This window comes from Dipodomys merriami, unplaced genomic scaffold (assembly GCF_024711535.1).
Source record: "Dipodomys merriami isolate MVZ:Mamm:240054 unplaced genomic scaffold, mDipMer1.0.p SCAF_10, whole genome shotgun sequence".
Classification (NCBI taxonomy): Eukaryota; Metazoa; Chordata; class Mammalia; order Rodentia; family Heteromyidae; genus Dipodomys; species Dipodomys merriami.
Genome location: NW_027202271.1, coordinates 7,216,220 through 7,240,910, shown reverse-complemented (window position 1 = coordinate 7,240,910; position 24,691 = coordinate 7,216,220). Strand labels below are relative to the sequence as shown.

At 40.5% G+C, this 24,691-nt stretch overlaps 1 protein-coding gene and 1 pseudogene across 4 annotated transcripts in view; both read right to left on the bottom strand.

Moving 5' to 3' along the window:
* Positions 1 to 24,691, bottom strand: part of Pdzrn4 (PDZ domain containing ring finger 4) — a 400,873-nt gene that overhangs the window by 287,594 nt on the left and 88,588 nt on the right. The gene's annotated exons all lie outside the window — the stretch shown is intronic.
* LOC138836237 (hippocampus abundant transcript 1 protein pseudogene) lies at positions 6,802 to 8,283 on the bottom strand (annotated as a pseudogene).

The window sequence follows — 24,691 nt, the reverse complement described above, 5'->3', positions numbered from 1 at the left end:
TAGTTGTGTATATATATATATAGTGTATATATATAGTGTGTATATATATATAGTATATGCATATGATATATATATACACACTATTACTAATATGTATTATATATATACACACACACACACTATTAATAATGGGTGTTCAACTCAACCATGGGAGAAAGTATACATGTAACTGATTTCTCTCTGTTTTTTTGCAGCAGGACATAGAAATTCTTAAACACTGCTACTATACTAATGGCATACTGTCTTTTTCATATTTGAACTGTCTCACAGATAAAGACACAAACATTGTACATTAATGGGGTAACATACAATGTTTTGATTCGCATATTCACTTATATTATATTGTCTGTGTTTTAATGCATCAGAAATGCATCTACAACTACAAATGGAGCTGGATATTAAATAGGAAATTTTCTCTGTTTTGGCTAAAAGCCTGGCTGCTGTAACAATGAACATTATCTTTGCATCCTGAAGCAGAAGCTAAATGACCAGACACTACTTGCAAAAAGTGTCTTCCAAAATACAGAGATTCATGTGTATGTAATGCACGCTGATACTAGAGCTTGAACTCAAGACTTGGGTGCTTTTTTGCTCAAGGCTGGTATTCTACCACTTGATCCACAGCTCTACTTCCAGCCTTTTACTGGTTAATTGGAGATTAGAGTCTCCCAGACTTCCTTGCCTGGGCTGGCTTCAAACCATGATCCTCAGATCTCAGCCTCCTGAGTAGCCAGTATTACAGGCGTGAGCCACAGGTACCTGGGAAATCCTAAGGTTAATTCAACCCATACTTTGATATTTAGACATTACAGAGGTCAAGGGATGTATCTGTTCTGGATAGGATTCCTTTAGAGAGACCTCTTAGAAGATAGCATCATTGACTCAACAGTTTCCTCAAAAAGCAGGAAAAGAGTTTCAAGAAGAGGTGGGTCAAATGGGGGTGGGGGGGCTAAATATGTTGAAGGGATCAAAATACATTGTCTACAAAAATTGCTTTGTTGAATGGCAAAAAAATTCAATAAATTCCCTACAAAATTAAGTGAGAGAAGGGGGTAGGATGGGAGGGGTGGGTAAGAATGCTGGAAGGGGTGACATTGATCAAGATTGCGCTGTGGTCTTAAACTGCTTTGTAGAATCACAATGCCTTAAAGGAGATATTTTTTTAATTTTTAAAAAAGAATTGCCTTTGAATGAAGTGGGGTGGGGTAGGGGACAGGTTGGTCATTAAGGAAATACCGTTGCTATTCAGAGATCAGTTCTCCAAGATGCATTTACTTAGAAACTGGTGAATTGAAACTCCTTTGTAAACCACTTCAGGAAAATAAATTAATAGTAACAAAAAAAAGGAGATGCAAAGAGAGATCATTTCTTCAGAGACATAGATATAACTGCTGGCTTGGCTAAGTTTAAGAGAAAGTAGAAAGAAAAATAATACCTTCTATCACAACCTACTGAAATCTCCTCTCCATAGAATTGTTACACAAGATATCCATTGTAAAGTCAGTAGTCCTGTCCATTTAACAGACTGCTAAGATCAACTAATGCTTTGAACTAACCTTCTGCACAAAAGAAATTACACCTTGGTACCACCAAGGCCTTGTTCCTATAATCTCAACTACTACGCAAGAGGCTGAGAGCTGAGGATCCTGGTTTGAAGCTAGCCAGCACTTTATCTCCAATTAACCCTCAAAAAAGACAGAAGTGGGGCTGTAGTTCAAGTGATAGAGTGCCAGTCTTGAGCACCTGCATGCATGCTTGCAGGCACACACACACACACCCTCACACGGAGTAATTACAAAGTCAGCTTGCATTGGGTGAAAACATTAGCCCAAATAAAATGATGACAACTTTTCCTGGACAGCACCTTATTGCCTATTTTTCCCCTCCTAGGATACCTGAATATAACCTAACCCTCAGCCTGAACGAGTTCTCTAGTCATGACCTTATAGAAAGCTTGCCTTCCTTGCAGTCTGCCTTGCAGTTCATACATATATCAAAAGGTAAAAGCGGCTTTGAGTACAGCCAGGCAGCAGGAAGAGAGGATTCACCCCAGTGTCCATGCAAACATATTGGGTGCTGGTGGTCCATGCTGACTTACGGCCATGGCTTTTACATCTGAGAGAGCCATTAGCATAATTGGCTTTTGGATCAGATGGAAGCCATTAGCCTTAAATTCTTTGCTGAGGACTAAAATGTCTAACTAATATCCCTTTTATTCTACATTACCTTGTACTTGCTCACATAAATTATCTTCCTCTCCTAGACATAAGGAAAACAAAACAAAACAAAAAAAACCCCACACCTATCTATCTGGAAACATTATGCGTGAATTCTATCTGTGGCTACTCATCTACCAAAGAGAGATGATTTTCCCTAACACTGATTTTTCCCCTCAACCCAAACAGCAAGGGGATCTCCTCTGTGGTTCGACAACCTTATTGACTGTGGAGATTTCAGGAGGAAAGTTGAAGTTGTATCAGCACAGCTGGGGCAGCTGATTAGTTCCTCTTGGCCAGGCTATGGAGCAGCGCACCTCCTCCTTACCACCTGGATCAGGTGAGCTCTCCACCCAGCAAACTGCAGTAGAAAGGACACTGAGCAAGAAAGTGGCCATCTGTCAGCAGACACTACATCTGGATTTCTTTATCTATCTATTTTATACCTGGACTTACTTATTTATCTATTTTTATGTCAGCACTGGAGAAAGTTCTCTGGGCCAGACACTGTCTCTTGGGTGTTTTGCTCAAAGCTGGCACTCTACCACTTGAGACACAGCTCCATTTCCCGCTTCTTTGGTGATTAATTGGAGATAAACATCTCACAGACTTTCCTGCCCGAGCTTAGATTTGAACCACAATCCTTAGATCTCTATTTCCTAAATGGCGAGACTCCCGGGTGCAAGTTACAGTAGCCTGGCCATATCTGGATTGTGAAGAAGTTATCCGAGCTCCTGAGGTTTACAATGGAGCCTTCTTCTGCCCTCAGTGGGTGGGGACACAGGCTTTGGCCTACTACACCTCTGAGCTAAAGCATCTGTCCCGCACCCATTGCATTTCCAGCGAGGGTTCTATATTGAGAAACAACAGACTTTATATGTTTGGCATCAATTAACTAATACTCCACAAAAAAAATGAAAAGGCTTCATTTGACCGCAAGCCAAGTTTTAGGACCAAGTTCAGGAGCTGGGCTACTCTGCCATCTGCTGGTTTCTCTGAAATATTTCAAATGCCCACACACTTGCAATACGGGGGGGGGGTAACATTTTCATAGTTCAATTCAAATTACTGAGTTGAATTTTACAAAATCACAAAAGAACCCAGTGTATATGGGGAGTGGGGAGGGAGGAAGGGAGGGAAGGAGAGTGAGAGAGCTGGAGCGGAGGAGAGAGGGGGACAAAGAGGGGAACAGAGAGAGAAAAGGGGTCAGGGGGAGAGGGAGAGGAGAAAGAGAGAGAAGGGGAGAAAGGGAGAGGGGGAGAGAGGCAGGGAGAAGGATGCTGGTACTGGGGGTTTGAACTCAGAGCCTGGCTTTGAATCTGCATCATCAGATCTCAGTCTCCTCAGTAGCTAGGATAACAGCTATGAGCCATGGGCACCCAGGCAAAAGTGAGTCTTTTTGTGAACTAGTGTTTTCTTTTAGAATCTATGATGTATTAAAACTAGGCAGTGGAAACTGAGATCTGCGAATCACAGATCAAAGTCAGCCTGGATAGAAAAGTCCATAAGACTCTTAGCTCAATTAACTAGCCACAAGCTGGAAGCGGCTCAGGTGGTAGAGGAAGTAGCAGTGTAGCAAGCAAGCAAGCAGAGTGTGAGGTCTGAGTTCAAAGCCCTGTACTGGCAAATAAAATACCACAGCACATAATACAATAAAGTAAATGACTTCAACTCTTTCCCAGAATCTATAGCTCTATATATGCTCCCAAACTATTTGTAAATTCAGAACTTTTACCACCTCAGGGCTATCTTTCTTCCTTCCTTTCCCTCCCTTCTTTCCCAGTTTAAATTGGAAAATGTCCACTATACACAGAAGCAAGCTCAGCATTGTTACCATTTTCAAATCTTTATCCTTCCCCTACAACTGCACGTTGAGAGGAATTACAAATTTCACCTGTGAGGGGTACATGATTTTTCAATAAAATTTGGCATTAAAGAACTTACAAAGTCAAAAAAAATTACTACGTAAAACGACAGACCCATTACTAAAATATATTGCTATTCTCTGAAAAAAAATAATGGTATTTCCTACAGGAAAATAGCAGATTTATGCACACATTAGAATGACCCACTTTCTGACATGTGACTACAATTTATTCTACCACTTACTAGGGATAGTCAAAAAAAAATTTTTTTAATGTCCTTCCTTGAAAGGTTATGTGAACCTACTTAAATGCTATAAAAAGGCAAGACCCCTTTTATGACAAAGGGCAGGAGAGGCGGAAGGAGCCTTGTACTTTGGGGCTGCTGACCGCGCTTGCTCTCACAGACTCACCCTGCAGATCCTCATACATTAGGACACGTGATAAATGACAATGGCCCAAGAGTCAGTGTAATTGCTGAGCTCGCTTTTCGGCATCTGCTTCGGAGAAGGCAAATTTAATGATAAATTGTGCCTGGCTGGTCATTCCTACTGTAATCAAATGTTGTCTTAAAAATCAACCATAACTTGTGCTGATGGGCCTGACAAAAATTATTTTATCAATTCAAAATATGATTTTGACCAGGCACTGGTGGGAGCTTGTAATTCTAACTATTCAGGAGGCTGAGATCTGAGAATCAGTTTGAAGCCAACTGAGGCAGGAAAGTTTGTGAGACTCTTTATCTCCAATCACCCACCAAAAAAGCTAGAAGTGGGGCTGGGGCTCAAGTAGTAAAATGATGGCCTTGACTGAGCTAAGGGAGAGTGTCCAGGCCCCATGTTCAAATCCTAGTATTCACACACACACACACACACACACACACACACACACACACACACACAATGATTCTATATTCATTTACTTTTAAGTATTCTAATAATTCAGAAAATTGCTACTTCTGGTTAAATACCCTTTTTCTTCAGTGAATATCTTGTTAATTAGTTTCTATATCACCAACCAAATAATTATGTCTGGGCACTGTCCCTCAGCTCTTCATCTCAAGACTAACACTCTACTACTTGAGCCACAAGGCCACTTCTGGCTTTTTCTGTTTATGTGGCACTGAAGAATTGAACCCAGGGCCCCAGGCATGCAAGGCAAGCACTCTACCACTGAGCCACCTTCCCAGCCCTAATTATGTGTTTTTCTTTTTAATGGTCTTGAGGTTTGAATGCTTGCTGAGCAGGTACACTACCACTAAGCCACACCTCCAACTCTTTTTTCACTGGTTCTTTTTGAAGTGGGTCTTGCTTCCTGCTCAAGTATGCACCTGGGCCATGCTGTGCCTATTTACACTTTCCCAAAGCTACAATGACAAGCACAAGCTAGCTAGCCAAGAAGTCTCAAGAACTTTTTGGCCTCGAATCACAATCCTCCTTATCTCAGCCTCCCAAGTAACTAGAATGATAAGCATGTGCAACTGGTGCCTGTCTGAGTAATAAGCTCCCAGGTTGAGGGATTCCTTCGTAGCTTCATCCTGTTCTCTCCCCTGTCTCTGTGTGTGCCTTATACTTAAGCTGTAGTTAAAGCTACTTGGAGTTTTGCAGCATGCCGTACTATTCCTTATTTTTTTTTTGAGGTATGAGGTTTGAACTCAGGATACTGGAGCCCTATTTCAACCTATCTCATTCTAATCTGTCCTGACATGTACACTTTTCTTTTTTTTTTAAACTATACAATACTTTATGTACAATTTTTACAAAGTAACACTTTTTAAATAATATAACTGGACACAAAAATATACACTTTAGAGAAATTGACATCAGTAATTGTATAAAGCTCTCTTCTAGGGTCCTGAAATTTAGGACAAACATTAGCTCTGTAAATAAAGTGTTACTGTGACAGTCCTGAAAGGCCACTATATATATTTATCTACATATAGATATCACATTGACGTTTTCAAGGCTACCAACTTTACTATAATTTTTAGATTATGTTTTCAAGTGTTGAGGTTCTTATGATTATGCAAACATTAAAAGAATATGGTATAAGAAGTAACTGGGGAACAAATTTGAGCCAGCATTTAGATTTACAGGCTCTACCCCAATTTGAATTCTAAGTGGCTGATAAACAGTAGTGAATGATGTTTAAAATAAATTACTGCAAATAAGCTTGAAACATGATTCGGATTTAGTACAGTTTTCTTAAGTGTCTTTTTTTAAAATTGCAAACAACTCATTTGCCATTTCTTTATTTTAGCGCACCTGCATTAAGGCTTTGAATTATTTGACTCAAGATTTTACAATACCAAAATCTGTCTCAGGATTTTACAATGTTAAAATGAACAGGTCCACAACCACACTACCTACTCTGTCTCTCCAGGAGTCAGTATAGAGTTAAAGCTCAACACCTTAGGGAAATGGTAGCAGACATCTGCTAATATCTAAGAAGTTACATATAGAGTTTTTAATTAAAGGATGTATAATAAAACATCTTAGTGGCAAGAAACTGGTGCTAATAAACAAAAGTTTTCTTTTCAAAAGAAATTGTAACATCTTTGGAAAACTGTCCGGTTCTTTCTTTAGTTCCCACGGAGTTCATGCAGATACATTTCATAAGACAATCTTAAAGTACATTGTAGATGGAAATGGAATGTACATCCAGAACTACAGGTGAAAACTAAGACCGGGGCGCTGATAGAAAAATCTTCCTGATTTCCGTCATCACACATTTGTGTCCTGGAGCCAAGGTTCTTTGGCCTCTCCTGGCGCCTGTGTACTGTGAGGGTGGCTGTGACTGCCACAGTGCTTTCTCCAACTGCTGGACCTTAAACTTAAATTGGTGTGTTCTGGGATAAACAAGGCAACAAGGAGAGCCAGCAGTACTGAACAGGCTCCAAAGAGGAAGGGGGACCAGGAATGATGGAATTCTGTTCAAAATGGTGCTGAGGGCTTGTGTTTGTCCCCAAGTCTGTTCCTGTTATTGGCAGTTCTTTAAGTTCCACATGAAATATGTAGAAAATGAATCCGTAAAGGGCAGGCCCCAGACCATTGCATAGTCCTCGAATCCCTGTTATCATTCCCTGAACAACACCTTGTTGATCAGCATCAGCAGTTCGTGAAACAAGCGCGCTGACCGCTGGGAAGGTGATACTGGACATGGCTGCCACTGCTCCGGCAGCCCACATCATCCATGGTTCTGAACCAAAGCCATACTATGCCAGTTATAATTTTTGAAATCCCAGACCCAATAAAATGGTATTCTTATTTCCAATTGACCTCATAAGTAAACTCAAGACTATAGTCTGGGCAATAATAGAAAGAATGCCAAGGACTGCTATAAGTGCTACAACACTTTCTGGCGAAAATTTCATTATCTGTCTGAGGTATAAAAAAAAAGCTTGAATATTGGCCTGCCTCCGGTAGATAGGAGAGAAATACCGTGATGCAGATCAGCAGCACTATGGAATCTTGGCCCACTTTTTTTAAGGATGCAAAGGGGTCAGCCTGTTCCCAGGAAATGGGTGCGCCCCATGATGCAGGCCGCATCTTTTCAGGCAGCGACTCTGGCACAGCAACAAGGATAAAACAAATATCTAGCAAAGCTATTGCTGTAGCTAGAACCACCACTAAGCTGTCTCCATACACTCGTCTGAGGTAAGCTCCAATTGCAGGGCTGGTGACTAAACTTGCAGCAAACGTTGCTGAAACCAGCCCATAAGCCATACTTCTTTCATGCTCCTGGGTTATATCTGCTACATAAGCAAATACCACAGAGAAAGTCACTGCAAAAACCCCAGAAACAGAGATAACAGCAAAGTACCACCATGGGCTGATCTTCATCAAAGGAATCGGGGCACATGTGAAAAACACTGTTAGCAGCAAGAAGGACTTTCGGCCCCAAACATCAGAAAGAGCACCAATAAGTGGGGCACTGAGGAATGACAACAAACCCTTTACTCCTTGAATTAGGCCATTCATCAGAATCGTATGTTTGGGGAAGGTTTCATGTAATACCACTAAGGTGGGCGCCGTCAACAGTCCCCGAGCAAAAAACTCCAAAAAGATGACAATAACCGCATGATAAACACTAGGAGAACCTATTCCTTGAGGCGTGCCTCCGTCCTTAATGATGATCTTCTTGGCCAGCATGATACTGCGGTTCGCGGCCCGTTTCTTCTTCTTCCCCTGGGTCATTTTACCATCCTCGACTCCCGGGGCGGCCGGCCCCAGCGGCGAGCGCCGTCCTGCCACTACTGCCGGGCCGAGCCGCTCGGGGGCGCCCGCCCGCCGCCATCTTGAGGGTCCGGCCTGACACACTTTTCTTTTTCTGAGAATAACTTTTATATGGCTGGGAAAGCTCAGCATTTATTTAAGCATGTGTATGCCAGTCCTCCATTTGGTCTGACTGGACGCTCTTTTAGAGGAAGCACGCTTCCACTGCCCTTTTGCGGGAGTTCTGCAGCTCCCCTTCTCTCTATGAAGACTTCTCTTTTACATTAGGAGAATTTAACAGGAGTCCTCTCCCTCCCCCTCTCTCCCACCTTCCCTGCCTCATTCTGTGCAGTGCTGTGGCTTGAACTCAGGCCCTGAGCTTTTCTGACTCAAGGCTGGCACTCTACCACTTGAGCCACATCTCTGCTTCCAGCTTTTTGGTGATGAGATGGAGATGAGCGTCTCATACACTTTCCTGCCCAGACTGGCTTTGAACCATGATCCTCAGGTCTCAGCCTCCTGATTTACAGGCATGAGCCACCAGCCCTTGGCAAAAATACACATTTTTTTAAATAAAATTCCTCCAAATGAAGATTTAACACATTGATCATTTTCCGCATCCATTTTGGCTTAAATTTAGACTCCTCAGTGAAGCCAGGCCATCTTCAAGCAAGCTGTCAAGAAAATATGTCTGTTTGGAACTCTCATGAGCTATCGGTCTTATTGGTTGCAGAAGTTAATTTCCTGCTCTGTGCTTTGATTAGTGGCACATTGACTTTAATGTGATTCTGGGGAGCGCAGATTAACCACTAACAGCACTCTTCCTCTAGACAGCAAGCTAACCAACTCTTGCCACAGCGGCTCCCAACGCCTTTAAAGACAATTTAAGGCAGGTGTCCATGGCTCACACCTGAAATCCTAGCTACTCAGGCTCCAAAGTGAGCCTGGGAAGAAAAGTCTGAGACTTTTATTTTGAATTAATCATCAAAAAGAAAAAAAGAAAAAAAAAAACTGGGGAAGTGGCCCTGCGGTTCAAGTGATAGAGAACTCACCTTGAGCTGAAATGCTCAGGGACAGCACCCAGGCCCAGAGTTCAAGCCCCATGACCAACAACAACAAAAAAAGCTGAAAGTATAGCTGTGGCTCAAGTGAAAAATCCAAGCCATAGCATAAGGCTATGCCTTAGTAATGGCATGAGCACGCATGCACGCACACACACATACACACACACACACACACACACATAGATACACACACACACACACACACACACACACATAAACAGAGGACAAGTTGCCATGGAAAAGCAAAATGAAGTATTTCATAAATAAAAAATGTGATGATGAAATAAAGAGGGAAATGTAAACTAAGCGTGATAATTTTTATAACTTGCAACCTGGTGACAAAATTTAAAAAATTTTTTCAGGGAATCCTTTAAAATCATAACCCATTTTTTTTTTTACCAGAAGTTTGGGTAATACTAAATCCTTGGGTGCATTTTCCTGGTGGCGGAATAGAATTGGTAGTGGTATGTATGTGTGTGGGGTAAGGGGGGTTGTTATTTGTTGACATAATTTGACCCATGACCCCTTAAAAGAGCTTTAAATAGTTGCAAAGATTTAATACTCATTTAATATAATGGACCATAATAGTTATAACATTTAAAAGTAATCTGTCACAAACAGGTCATATTATAATCAATAATCTATTATATTTTATATGCATTCAATTAGAAACATTTAGTTGAAGATACATGTGTCGTCTTAATTATACTAGAAAGATTCAGAGTCAAAAGAAATTGAACTATTTTCATCAGATGATTTTAGACTTATCCACTCTATATATCATTAGTATTTGGGTTTTACAACTAAAATGTTTTATTTATGAATTTTGAGTTCTTAAAGCTAATATTGGTAGAGGAAGAAAAATGAAGCAAATAACGTAGTGAATGGATACAGAAGATATACTTTTAATGCATGTGTGTACATGTGTGTGTGTGTGTGTGTGTGTGTGTGTGTGTGTGTGTATGTGTTTTGTGTTTGTACTGGGGCTTAAACACAGGGCCTGGGCACTGTCCCTAAGGTTTTGTGCTCAAGGCTGGTGCTCTACCATTTTAGCCACACCTCAACTTCCTGCTTTTCTGGTGATTATTGGAGATAAGAGTGTTACAGACTTTCCTGCCCAGGCTGGCTTCATGCCAAAATCCTCAGGTCTCAGCCTTGTGAAGTCACAGGCATAAGCCACCAGCACTTGGTGAAATCTTTGATTTTTATTGTCTATGTGATTTCAGGAAATGCAGGTCTATGTAGATTTAGCATTCTATTTCACACAAGAAAATCTTTATGGCCAGGAACTGGTGGCTCACACCTATAATATTAGCCACTCAAGAGGCTGATTTCTGAGGATCAAGGTTTGAAGCCAGCCCAGAAAGAAGACATATCTGAGAGACTCTTTAATCAGTAAAAAGCTGAAAGTGGCAATGTGGCTCAAATGAGAGAGTGAAAAAGCCAAATAGGAGTATGAGGCCCCGAGGTCAAGCACATACTGGTATTTGTGTGCACGCCCGCACACACACACACACACACACACACACACACACACACACACACACACTCGTACCACACAAAATCACCAGGCACCAGTAGCTCATGTCTGTAATACTAGCTACTCAAAGGTTGAAATCTGAGGATAACAGTTCAAAGCCATCCTGGGCAAGAAAAGTCTATGAGACTCCCGTTAACCACCCAAAAGCCAGAAGAAGAGAGCACTAGCTTTGAGCACAACAGTTCAGGGACAGCACCCAAGCCTCGAATTCAATCCCCAGGACCAGCCTTTTCCTCTCAAGAAAAAAAAAAAAAAAAAGAAAGATAAAGAAAAAGAAATCATGAATGTATTATTTGGTCATAAAGGAAGTTGTCTTTCTGAATAGAGATTTATATAAACACAGGAACATTTCAAAATCATTCTGGCACTTTACTGAAAAAACAAAGATCTTTTATGAGCTTAAAATAATGAGAACAGGCCTGGGTAGCATGTGTTTTGTTTTCATATTTCAGATATTCCCTAATGATAGGCATGGAGTTCTCTGAGAATGGATTTTGCTTCCATTGCAATTGTAAGAGAACAAGAGGAAGCCTGAGCTTACTAACAGGCGGTGTTTCTAATAATTCTTCCCCCTCCACTCACAGGCGTGAATTGTCACCCCTGATTTATGTTCATTCATCAAAATGGCAAATGCATGTGGAGTGCGGAATCCGGATCTGGGCTGCTGTCTGAACATGTGATCAATCATCACTGATTGGCATTTTGAGTTAAAACTCTACAAGAATGTGTGTGTGTGGGGGGGGGGGGGAGATGGTGGGGAGAAACAGATGCTTGCTGAAAACAAGGGAGAGGAAAATAGGGGCCAAGAGGCGAGCGTTTTAATTGGCAAGTTGCAAACCGCTTAAAAACAGAGTAGGCTACAAATTCTGCAGTATAGAAAAAACGATTATGCAAATACCGGAAGAGTGGCTTTTGAAAATCCACTTTTAGGTGAAAGATACCTTTAAAATAATGCCATCCATGCTTAAATGTGCTACCTGCTGTTAAGATTTAATAAGGCCATGAAAATAGGACTTGACCTATATTTTTTGTACCTAAGGGAAAGTGGCTAAATATAATGAGAATCAACTATTCATAAAACCATAAACTCAGAAAATATTTAATATCTCCTGTTTCTACTTTGGTGCTTTGTGCTGAGTTGGGGAGGTGAATTTATTTACAAACCAGTTTCTTATTTAAAAAAAAAAATCCTCTGGATTTAATCATTCAAGACAAAGATAGCTGTATTATTTTAGGCTGAAAATATGAAAATATATGTTATACCTTGAAGTATAAACAGCCTAAGCCTAAGACACCAAAGAAAAAATGATGTAAGAGCAATTTCTATAAACCAAATAGATTTATCATCCCACATGTTACATTGTAAAGACCTTAAGTTCCTAAAATAGTAAGAAGAATAATTTCAGCTTAACAATGAATATGATTTTGATCTTTTAATGAACAACATGACTGTGTGATCTTATTTTTTATACAACGTTATCATAATGAGCCTGGTGCCAGTGTCTTAGCCTGTGATCTTAGCTACTCAGGAGGCTGAGGATCACAGTTCAAAGCCAGCTCAGGCAGGAAAGTCTATGAGCCTCCTATCTCCAATAAACCAGCAGAAGCTGGAAATGGAAATGTGGCTGAAGTGGTAGAGCCCTAGTTTTGAATGGAAAAAGCCCAGGGCAATGTAGAGCCCTGAGTTCAAAGCCCCAGTATGGCAAAAAACAAAGTTGTCACAAAATTACTTTAGGACAGTACTTCTCATTCAAAATATTACCTCCTTAACTATATTTATATTAAGATTTTTGTACTTTCATCATAATATTGTGACACTCACAGAACATACTAAGGAGTAAGTGGAGTGAATCAATTTTGTACCATTTCTTCTGATTCAATGTATCTCTATTCTATTCCATTAAGATATGAAAATATCAAGAAACATTAATTACAGGGGTGTTGCACATTTAATATGAGCCCAATTAATTAGTTTGGAATGTATTTTTAAGCTGCAATCAACACAAGACAGAAGCAAATGAGACAATTTCAATTTCACATCTGTGTGGAAATCAAGCATCAATCTTGAGAAACTTCTAGACATAATTTTTTTCTTAAAAATCTGAACGATTTGTTAGGCAGTATTTTTATAACTTATCTGGACTACTGAGTGAGAGAATTGGAGTATATGTAACTATGCTCTTTAGACACAAAGTGTCTCAGGTTAAATGTCTATACATTGCTTAAATTATGGCCAAGTTACAAATGTTGACAATCTAAATACACACACACATACACACACACACACACACACACACACACACACACACACACACACACATATACACACACCCCAAAACTAATCCTGAAAATAACAATGTTGCCCAATCAAAAGACATGAGGCTGGGTACCAGTAACTTACACCTGTAATCCTAGCTACTCAGGAGGCTGAGAGCTGAGGATCACAGTTTGAAGCCAGCCTGGGCAGGAATGTCTGTGAGACTCTTATCTCCAATTAATCACAGAAAAATCTGGAAGAGGTGCTGTTGCTCAAAGTGGTAGAGTGCTAGCCTTGAGCAAAAGGAGCTCAGGGACAGTGACCAGGCCCAGAGTTCAAGGCCAGGACTGGCAAAATATTTCTAACAAGTAGGTATCTGTGACTCACAGCTGTAATCCTTGTTACTCAGGAGAGTGAGATCTAAGGATTGTAATTCAAAGCCAGTCTGGGTAGATAAACCCAAGAGACTCCTTAACCAACAAAAATCCAAGGTAGAAGTGTGGCTCAAGTGGTAAAGCATCAGCCTTGAGCAATAAAGCTAAGGGATAACTCCCTGGCCTTGAATTCAAGCCCCAATACTGGCACGTACACAAAAGGATATGATTACCTCTCTGAGTGCACAGATGAATGGGCACTTGGGCATGAGAACATAATCATTGCTATTTTAAAGCAATTCACTGAATCACTGTTGCTGTTATAAGGGGTCAACCAGAAGCCTTAGTTGAATCCTAAATCTTTCTAGTCTGTATTGCATTAGAATTTATTTTAAAAAATATTTTTTTAAGTGAGAGAGAATTAAGAGGTGGGATGGAAGAGAAGGGTGGGGATAGATAAGGTGGCAAAAGATGAGAAAAAAGGGACAGAGAGAGAGAGAGAAGGGGAAGTAGAAGCATTTCATCTTCCTTAGTATTTGTCACTACAGAAGTTGCACAGAGATAGTGTGCTTGGTGTACCAGGATGCTTCTAGTTAAAAAGCCTACTGAATATGTTTCCATGACTTTCCTGAGAATGATCTGTCGGTTTCTACACTGAAAGTCTTTTTTGTTAAAAATAATAGCAATTTCTGGGCAGTGGCTTATACCTATAATCCTTGCTACTCAGGAGGGTGAGATCTGAGGATGGACGTTTGAAGCCAGCTTAGGTAGAAAAGTCTGTGAGATTTATTTTTTTTTTTAAATTTTTGTCGGTCGTGAGGCTTGAACTCTTGGCCTGGGGCTGTCCCTCAGCTCTTCAGCTAAAGGTGAGCTCTACCACTGGAGCCACAGCGCCACTTCCCGTTTTCTGAGTGGTTTATTGGAGATAAGAGTCTGATGGACTTTCTTGCCTGGGCTGGCTTTGAACCATGATCCCCAGATCTCAGCCTCCTGAATAGCTAGGATTACAGGTATGAGCCACCAGTACCCCGGCTTCTGTGAGATTCTTATCTCCCAGAAACTATCCCCCTCCCCCTCCACACACTCAAAGGCAGAAGTGGAGTTGTAGCTCAAGTGGTAGAACACCAGTTTTGAACCTGAAGAAGCCCAGGGACAGTGACCAGGCCCTAAGTTCAAGCCCCAAGACTAGCACACACACACACACACACACACACACACACACACACACACACACACACACACACACACACATACACACACACACATACACACACAAATGTAATTACTTTGACTATCCTTCTTTGGAATTCCTCAGGAATATAAAGAGTCTGAGGTAGGAAGCCATTGCTTGATGGACAACTTCAAACCACAAAAAGTCTTCAGTTCTGGCATATCCTGATAGACAGAGAGGAAATGACACTGGCTTGCTATCATCATTTTATGTCCTGTTACATCTAGGCTCTGAGTGCTGAAAGAAATTGAAAACATAGTCTTTTTTAAAAAAAGTCTATTTTGAATCATTTGTTTAATTTATATCAGAAGTATTATTTTCCTTCTTATTGCTTCTCTTGTTTAAAAAAATTTTTTTTTCATAAAAGCAATCAGTCCTGTGTAATTGCAAAGCCATGAGAAGCCTGCTAATACTGATCCTGGTAACAATGTTCTGTTGGAATCAATTATGTTAGGTTGAGAGAAGCTATCTGCTTTCTCTGAGATGCCTAACAGCTGGCTTACATAGTTTCACCATTAATAAGCTGCTCTTAAGCTTCCATAGAGCCTTCTCTGGGGAGAATTTGTTACTGTCAGTCAGCTTGTCAACTGCTTAGAGTATGATTAATGAATCATATTTAGATGATTGACAGTCAGGGTCCACTAAATAGAACATGTCCATCATTTTTATAGTAGCTTTCCATTTTCATGGACACTAGCAATACTGTTCTTAGCCTTGGAACTATTATAATGCTCTGCTCTTTCCTGTAGGCCCCTAGCTACAGAAATCTGGAGAAGACCAAATTCCATTTCCTTCTACACTGCTCTGGGCTAAATTCCAAATATCCTTGGCTCCCCCTCCAAGCTCAAGATGGCAGCCAGGTTACACGGACAATGCCTCCAACTGCAAGTGAAAAATTCATGACTGAGGTCTGCTGCAGAGAACTGTATTATCCACTTGATAGTTTATAAGAGAAGGGGATGAAGTGAAATGACTTTGTCTCAAACATGCAATTATTTTTATCCTTCAGTGATTCATTCATTTTTCCTCTGATGGTCCTTTCTTCGATTTAATTTGTGCTTTAAAAAATTATGTTAAGTGATATCAGGCCCAGAGAGATGAAGCACACACAGTTTCTCTCATGTGTGGAAGTTAGAGCTAATTTATAAATAAATAAATATATATATATGTAAACACATATATGTAAATACACAAATGTATTAATGAGGTATGGGATTCGCAGGGGAAGATTCCAAGGGTGTAACTCCTTTGAATAAATAACTTACCAGTTTAACAAAATGAATACCAGACAGCTGAAACCCAGGTAGTCAGGGGAGAGATCAATGGAAGGTGGGGAGATGCACGGGGTAGAAGGATGAACAAATGTAGTCATAATAATCAATGCACACACGTGACAATGGAAGCAGGTAAGGAGGAGAGGGATGGGGGTGGGAGAGATGGGCAAGAACAATGGAAGGGGAGACATGGACCAAGATGCATCATCCTCATAAACTGACATGAATTGAAACTTCTTTGCTTATCTACTTAAAGATAATAAAAAAATGAATTTAAAAAAAAATGTGCCAGGGCTGGGAATGTGGCTTAGTGGTAGAGTGCTTGCCTATCCTGCATGAAGCTCTAGGTTCAACTCAGTACCAGATGAACAGAAAAAGGCGGAAGTGATGCTGTGGTTCAAGTGGTAGAGTGCTAGCCTTGAGCACAGAGAGGCTCAGGGACAGTGCCCAGGCCCTGAGTTCATACCCCTGGACTAGCAAAAAAAAAAAGTGCCAACCCCTTCTAACACTGGGTGCTCTTTTCAAATAATAGTGGCATTACCAAAATATACCATAGATATTTTCATTTGTCTGACTACAAAAAACTTTTCTCAATTTCAGGGATAAAATATGACTTCTTCATGTATCTCACTTCAACCTTCTAAAACTGTTGTCAGGAAAAAGGTTAAGAGATGATTTTTAGTGGGGAAAAATGTCAAATCTCTCTATATCAGCAACTGATTAAAAACAAAGTAATAAGAGTTGAATAGCGGAACACTGGTGACTCAGGCCTGCAAGCCTAGCTATTAAGAAGGCTGAGATCTGAGGATCACTGTTCAAAGCCAGCCTGGACAGGAAAGTCGGTGAGACTTTTGTCTCCCATTAACTACCCAAAAGTGGAGCTGTGGCTCAAGTGGTAGAGGCCTAGCCTTGAGCTAAAGAAGCTCAGGGACAGTGCGCAAGCCTTGAGTTCAAGCCTTGTACACAAACATGCACTATGCACACACAAACCGGGAACTAAGAAGAGCAGGACAGAGAGTCTAGCATCTATTGGCCCCTCCCCCTTTTTCTTTAGAGTTTTCCTAGTTTGGCCAAGGAAGCAGCTCTCAATTATTTTCCTTTTGCAGTTTCCGATAACTCTCAGACACACAGCTAGACAGGGGCTTTATCTTACTGGCCACACAAGGATCTCTGGGAGAAAGACCTAGCCTCAAATGGAGGTAGAATCTGGCCTTAACATCCTCCACATCTCCAGCTCTGCAAAGCTGAAAACACAGCTCAGCCCCAAAGCGTCTGACATTGAAATCAAATGACATCCTAACGACCTGGTATGATGCCTCCCTCTATCAAGTCACTCATTTGTTTTTAAATCTGTTTTGTGGCCACTGTAAAATATAGCATAGCAGAACTGATAAGTAGTATGCATGTTGTTGCTTAAAACTTAGGGGTTAAGGATCAAGGTTCAAAGGCAGAAAAAGTCGATGAAGCTCATTTCCAATTAACTAGCAAAAAACCAGAAGTGGAGGTATGGCTCAAGTGACAGAGTGCAAACCTTGAGCAAAAAAGCTAAGGGATTATGCGCAGGCTCTGAGTTCAAACTCTAGAACTGACACAAAATAACACCACACACACACACACACACACACACACACACACACACACACACACACACCTGTGTATTTGTTGAGCTTTGTAATGTCAGAAGAGTTCATGGTGCAATCACTGAGGCTTGAATTCAGGGCCTTGGCTCTGTCCCTTAGCTTTTTCAATCAAGACTGGCACTCTACCACTTGATCCACGCCTCCACTTCCAGCTTTTTGTTGGCCAGTTGGATATATCAGACTCATGGATTTGTCTAGTTGGGCTGGCTTCCAGCAATATTCTCAGATCTCAACCACCTGGTTGCTAGGACTCTAGGCATGACCCATCAGTCTCTAGCTACTATAGTAAAAGTCTTTAGGCTCCCTTTGGGTCATTGTGAACATGGCAGCAATCCAGGAATCTGGTTGCTTCAGGGTGATTCTTTCTCTTTCAGGAAAAAAAAATTTAACAGAGCAACTTTCCTACCTAGCTGTGTCTTGCCTTTGCCATAACTGCATATTTCATCAGCCCTGAGGAAAGACCCTGAATTCTTCACTAGAAAACCTAGGCTGTCTCTCCTTCTTTTTTATACCCTTTCTCTGGCCTTATTATTCCCCACCCTCCCAATATTGGCAAGTTCTACATGCCAACTGCAGTCGATTGGTAGTGGCTGTCTAGAGATGGGGTCTTACCAGCTCCAGTAGCAAAGATCAATTACCAATGTCTGCATAGGCACAGGAGGGGAAAAATAAAGTATGTATGCCAACTATTTCCCATCTGTATCCAAATCCCACGCCAGCTATATTTCTACTTCGTTATATCCTGAAAATCATTAAGCACCTTTTTACATCATCCACATGAAATAGCAGTCAGAGGCTGCATTGGTTTGTTCAGGCAATCCATAAACTTGCACCAGCATTGTTCCTAATTAGTAGCTGTGTCGTATGAAATGGAAAAGTCCCATGGGCCACACGGTGTTCTGACACAGAGAGGATGGACTGGTTGTCTAGCCAGAGGTATGGACAGATGGATGGGCCAAACTTTCATGATAGGTGATGGTGAAGTTGGAGAGAACACTTAGCTTTGACATTAAAATCTATTCTTGCTGGGCATTGATGGCTCATGTATATAATTCTAGCTATGCAGAAGGCTGAGATCTGAGGATTGTGGTTCAAAGCCAGCCCAGGTAGGAAAGTCCAAGAGACCCAGATCAAAGAGTAGCCTCAGATTTGACTTCCTGGCCCACACCCACTTCCTGTTTCTCAGAACACCGCTATTAAAAGGGGAAGCTGTGGCCAGGCACCAGTGGCTCACATCTGTAATCCTTAGCTGCTCAAGAGACTGAGATCTGAGGATCAAGGTTAAAAGCCAGCCCAGACAGGAAAAGTCCATGAGACTCTTATCTCCAGTTAGCCACCAAAAAGCCAGAAGTGACACCATGGCTCAATTCTGAGCACAGAAGCTCAGGGACAGTGCCCAAGCCCTGAGTTCACACCCCACAACTTTACAAACATAAATAAAGATAAATTGTGCCACCAGAGGTTTATGGTTATAATCCTAGTGACTCAAGAGGTTGAGATCTGGAGTACTGTGGCTCAAGGCCAACCTAGACAGAAAAATCAACAAGATTCCATCTTCTAGTAACCAAGAAAATATCAGGCTGGAGTCATGCCTGAACCAGAGGAAAAGGCAAAAGCAATCTCAACAAGTTACGAGGGCTTTAGTACAAACTAGTACTGTCAAATATATGCAAATACTTATGAATACATATGCAAATGTATACATTAGGCATAGAGAAACATGTACTGACGAATATATAATAAAATACAAATTTCAGTTAAGCTCAGATTATCAAACTATATGTATATGCGTGTATGTATCTATTTACATATATATATATATATATATATATATGAGACATGGAATTCTCAGTTTAGGTAGCATCAACAACAAAAGGAAAACAAAATAAAATTATCAAATTAACTTATTGTTTTAAAATCTCATCTAATACCATAAGCAAAGCAATACTGGACCCAAGTAAATCCCTTATTACAAATTTATCATTAAAGAAAGCTTGGCCATGAGTCATTTCTTTTCAGTGATTTCATTTAAAAATAGATATCATTCATCATTATTTTTATTGCTTAATTTCATTTCCCTCAATTTTAAATATTTCTCTTGTACGTATGTCTATTGCCCACTGATTTCTATGGTACACTATTCTGGTTATCATTTATGTTAATGGCATCTTTTAGGCTATTAAAATTAAATAAATTAATAAAATTAAATGAATTAATAAATTATCTATAAACCAAACAATAGCACAAGCGATACAGGAAGGCATTGGAGGCCTGGACGCGGTGACTGCAGTTGATGGTGCCAGTGCTCTGCAGTTAGTTGTCTAGGAAAGCTGCTTTGAAGCCTAGTGCCAGTGGCTCACTCCTGTCATCCTAGCTACTCCGGAGGCTGAGATCTGAGGATCGCGGTTCAAAGACAGCCCAGGCAGGAAAGTCCTTGAGACTCTTATCTCCAATAAATAAACCACCAGAAAACCAGAAGTGGCGTTGTGGCTCAAGTGGTAGAGTACTTGCCTTGAGCTGAAGAGCTGAGGGACAGTGCCCAGGCCCATGACGGACAAGATAATAAACAAACAAACAAACAAATAAATTGCAATTGCAAGTTTATGGTAATTCCTCTGATAACCCAATCTTTTAAAATCTTGCAATACAATGAAGAGTTTGTATTGTACAACATAAAGCAGTGATAAACGAAGAAGCATAGAACAAAATAATTGCTTTTGTTTAGCACCTTTCAAAACTCACACCTTGGAACAAGGTTTAGCATATCTTTCACTAGTACAGCAGCTCAGCTTCAGAGCAAGGTTATATTGCCCTCTAATGGACATTTTGAAATACTACAACCCACTAGGTAGATAAAAGAAGAAAAAAGAATGCAGTTCACTAGTAGTATCATATTTTATTCCTGATTCTTTATTATCAACTAATACAGTCATTTTTAAAAACTGTTTACATGCAGGTTGAATTTTACTTTTATGACGCTGAAGTTTCTTGAATTTTGCAATGAGAGCTATTATTAGACTGCCAAAAAAATTCTGTCATTATTTTATTACATAAAACACTGAATAAATCTAGATACTTTTAATAATTATATAACAGCAAACTGAGAGGATATAGGTAAAAATTTTTTCCTTCTCCAAATTAGGACAACTTGAAGTATTGTTAATTGCACTCTGTGTGTGTGTGTGTGTGTGTGTGTGTGTGTGTGTGTGTGTGTGTGTGTGTGTGTGTGTGTGTGTCTATGTCTGTGTCTGTGTGTACTGAGCATGAACTCAGAATCTCACACTCTTGCTTGGCTTTTTCACTCAAAGCTGGCTCTCTACCACTTACACCACATCTCCACTTTTGGAGATAAAAGAGTTTCATGGAATTGTCTGCCCAGACTTGGCTTTGACCCTCCATCCTCAAATCTTATCTTTCTGAGTAGCTAGAATTACAGACGTGAGCCACTAAGACCTAACTCAATCAAATATTTTGATGGTGCAGATAAGGGAGATTTTTCCTTCCAGTTTGTTTAATGTAATAACTAATCACTAAATATGAAAGAAAGGGATTACTACTGAATTCACATGAAAAAGCTTTGGTTTCATAACACTACTAGGTAAAAAAAAAAGTAAAACAGATTCTTACACTAAGTCATGTGCAACTGTGCAGTTGAAATGTGGGTCTGCTACAATCCAAATTTCTTTAAATCCTAAGCTTATCTTTTTCTCATTGTCTCTTCTCCTTCCCTTCCTTTCCTTTTATTGTATCAGTACTGGGGTTTGAACTCAAGGCCTAGCTGTTGTCCCTTTGCTTTTTCATTCAAAGCTGGAGCTCCAGCACTTGAGCCACTGTTCCATTTCTGGCTTTTTTTCCCCTGGCTAAATGGAGATAAAGGTCTCATCAACTTTCCTGCCTGTGCTGGCTTTGAACTGCAAACCTCAGATTTCAGCCTCCTGAGTTACTAGGATTACAGGCCTGAGCCACTACCACCTGACTCTCATATCTTAATTCCAGGATAAAATTATAACAATTCCATTTACTAGCCCTCCTATGTTTAATCAGAGACCACCCAGGATATACCATTTCTTATGGATCTTTGTGTAATGGACACATCTCTCCATCCTATCTGACACCTGTCTGGCAAGGCTACATTTATTCTCCCACAACATGGGCTTTGTGAGGAGTGGCTGTTCGTTCTGTGATATGTGAGCTGAAACAAAACATGGGATGCAAATCATTCTGAAAATGTGACCCACAGGACAGGCCCAAACAAGGAGCTATCTGAAAAATCTCACTGTCAAAATATGCATTTAGTTGTTTGCTGTCGCTTTAACAAAAATAACATTTGATTCTTTTTCATTAATCAGATCTCAGAGTGCTTTCAAGGACTATTCTCAGATATTCTAGACCAATGGGTCCACCAGTAGCTTTTTGAACAAGTAGCAAAGTATCCAGGATTATTCTAAACCTCCCTGCTAGGCCAGTTTCCCCTGCAGCTTATCAGAAAGCTGGATGAGAGAGCAGGCTGCAGCTACAACAGGTGGTGTTCTGAAGAGCTAATCACAAACTCAAGTGAATTTGTAATTCTAGCAGATGAAATACTTACTGATAAAGATAACTGAAAGAGAAAGCCAAAACTGTGATAACTAGCTTAAAAAAAAAAGTAACCCAGCTTCAGGCCCTGAGTTCAAGCCCCAAGATCAGTACTGGAAAAAATAATAATAACTCATCTTATTTCACGGGAAAAATACTGACAGGATATAATTGGTCTAGCCAGTGAATCCAGGTTGTATGTAGTAGTTCTGGGGCTTGAACTCAAGTCCTTATGCCCTCGTTTTAAAAAAAAAAATCAAGGCTGGCACTCTAACACTTGAGTCACAACTCCACTTCTGGATTTTTGCTGGTTAATTGGAGACAAGAGTTAGTTTTAAAGTCTTTACTGCCCAGGCTGGCTTCAAACTGTAATCCTCACATCTCAGCCTTCTGAGTAGCTAGGATTACAGGCTTGAGCCCCCAAGATCTGGCACTCCCTGTCTCTTATACATGTTTTGAAGTTCAAGCTAATTTCCAAGTTCAAGCTAATTTCCAAATGTTCTCAGTTATCTTTAAAATTAATGGTTTGACCAACTCCAGCCTTGAGCAAAGAAAACTAAGAGACAGTGCCCAGGCCTTGGGCTCAAGTCTCCAGTACGTATACACACACATGCGTACACACAACGATACAAACTGGAAACAGATGCTGAGCCTGCCTATCTATAATGCATGCATGGCTGATGATATAACCGTGGAATCTAAATGGTTATTTTCACTACTTTCAAGTAGTTGCTCAATGGAGTTCAGTCAACATGCCATTCATTCATGTGAACAATGCATCTTGGGCAGGGGCGCCTGCTCCATCATTCCCCCTTCAGTGTCATCAAGTTTCCTAGTTCCATTCCTGTGAACATACATTGAGCCTATAACGACTTTCCAACCATTCCTCTGCTGTTTTGCTGTTCACTTTTTTTACTGTTCAGTTTTTAAATCCTTATTATAAAGGTGATATACTACAGAGTGGTTGCAGTTATTTAAGTCAGGTAAGCATTCCTCTACTCTTCTTTCAAGCCTATCTCCTTCAACTTTGTGGCTAACATCAAATATTGCTATGTAACCAGGTGTAGGTACCTGCTGCATTACTTAACATTTTTCTGGGGACAGTCACCTTATAGTAAATAAATTACGTTTGGGTTTTTTTTTTCTTGCCAATTGTGCTGCTTAAACTCATGACCTGGGCACTGTCCCAGAGCTTTTTAGTACAAAGCCAGCACCTTACTGTGTGAGCCCCAACTCTACTTCTGGCTTTTTGGTGGCTAGTTAGAGATAAGAGTCACGGACTTTCCTGCCTGGCTGGCTTTGAGCTGTGATCCGCAGGTTTCAGCCTCTTGAGTAGCTAGGATTACAAGCATGAGCCACTGGTGTCTGTCTTTAGTTGTGTTTTTTTAATGCCATCTTAGAATTATTTGCATAAAGACATCTGTCCAGCATATATACATGTACACACATACTTTTTTTAAATTTTTACTTTACAGCACTTCTTCAAAGAACGGTGGCAATTTTCCAGATGTGTGCCTTTTTTGGGTTAAATGTTATGCAGGGGACACATTAAATGTACATTAAATGTCAAAACTCTATCCTACAGTCCTTAACAGAAATGACTAGGGTCTTTCTCTCTCTCTCTCTCTCTCTCTCTCTCTCTCTCTCTCTCTCTCTCTCTCTCTCTCTCTCTCTCTCTCTCTCTCTCTCTCTCTCGTCTCCAATGATTAATTACTGGCATCCTAAACTATGAATTTCACAAAGACTGTCTTGAGCAGAACAAATATCTCAGCTCTCAATGCCTATGACACTGACTTATTACATTGAGTATTCTATGCTTAGCAAACCTTTTGTAAAGCAATTAAAACACGCCTTGCCTGTCGTTTGCAGCAAGCCTCTGTTTTCAGTATCTCATGTGCAAGAATGCATGTGCACATTCCTGGTGATGAAACTTCAGTTAACTACAGAAAACAAAAATAACAACTCCAGAGTCTATGGTTTATGACAATAGCCATGATGGCTGTTAAGATCCAAACTGCCCCAGCACTTTGGGTTTTATTCTACCTGATGATGAGTATTTAACAAAAGGCACCCCTGACCTATCTCTGCAATTTCCACCAACAATTATTTGCTAGAGGAAAGTTCACAGACAAATCACACACACACACACACACACACACACACACACACACACACACACACACACACGTACACACATTGGCACCAGCCCTGGGGCTTGAATTCAAGTTCAGAGCACTGTTATTTAGCTTTTTTGTTCAGGACAGATACTCTACCACTGGAGACAGCTCCACTTCTGGCCTTTTGGTGGATAACTAGAGATAAGAATCTCACAGACTTCCCTACATGGTCTGTCTTCAAACCTTGATCCTAAGATCTCGGCCTCCTGACTAGCTAGGATCACAGACATGTGCCCATGGCACCTAGTTACAAATAATGATTTGAAG